This window comes from Sinocyclocheilus rhinocerous, unplaced genomic scaffold, assembly GCF_001515625.1.
Source record: "Sinocyclocheilus rhinocerous isolate Xijiao unplaced genomic scaffold, SAMN03320098_v1.1 scaffold1951, whole genome shotgun sequence".
NCBI lineage: Eukaryota > Metazoa > Chordata > Actinopteri > Cypriniformes > Cyprinidae > Sinocyclocheilus > Sinocyclocheilus rhinocerous.
Window position 1 is genome coordinate 58,203 of NW_015648515.1, and position 950 is coordinate 59,152.

Below are 950 nucleotides of genomic sequence, written 5' to 3' on the forward strand. Positions count from 1 at the left end.
ATAAATTTATGTTTGCGTAAATTTATTGATTCATGTGGAACCAATGTACAACATAAGTCCAACATACTTCTTCAGTGTGTTTGTCTTTTTTTTCCCTATGATATTTTTAATGCCTAATATTAAATAATTATACCCCATTGAACAGTCAATTGCATCATGTGTTTTGTTAATTTACTTTGCTGTTTAGAACAATTTCACCACATGTAGTTAATGAGACTAATATGGTGTATCTTCCATCTGGGGTTTAATTAAAGCATTACTTATTTGTGTTTTTCTATGTTTGTGAAATTTGCTCCCAGGCGAGCATTTGCGTCAGCATGTTTTCCATGTTAATATAGACATGTTGTTTTAAATTCTCAGTAGGCCTTGAGGGCTAAGGACGTAGATGCTGTTTTTCCCATCATGTGTTGCTTTGTATTTTGTTCAGGCTTGAGCAAGATAATATGGCATTTAGGTGCAAAAATGCAAAATAGTAAACCAAAGCTTGAAGCTAAAATAGCAAATATCTCCACAGCTACAGTAAATTTTCCAGGGGAACTGACATAAGCTGGAATAAATGTGATCCACACAGCACAGAATATAAGCATACTGAATGTGATGAATTTGGCTTCATTGAATTTATCAGGCAGTGTGCGAGCCAGAAAAGCGAGAATGAAGCACAAGAGAGCCAGCAGGCTAATGTAACTGAGCACAGCCCAGAAACCTATAGTAGAACCCAGACTGCACTCAAGAATGATCTTTTCCTTATAATATTTCATATTTTTGTAAGGAAATGGAGGAGATATTGTTAGCCAAAGCACACAGATAAGAACCTGTATAAGTGTAAAGGCAAGAACACTGAGTCGTTGTTGTGCAGGCCCAAACCATTTCATGACATTACTTCCCGGAAGTGTAGCCTTGAAGGCCATTAACACCACTATTGTTTTCCCCAGAACACAGGAGATACAGAG

The 950-nt window shown here is 36.7% G+C and overlaps 1 pseudogene; it reads right to left on the minus strand.

The window, feature by feature from the left end:
• Positions 1–356: 356 nt before the first annotated feature.
• Positions 357–950, minus strand: part of LOC107709793 (extracellular calcium-sensing receptor-like) — a 7,071-nt pseudogene continuing 6,477 nt past the window's right edge.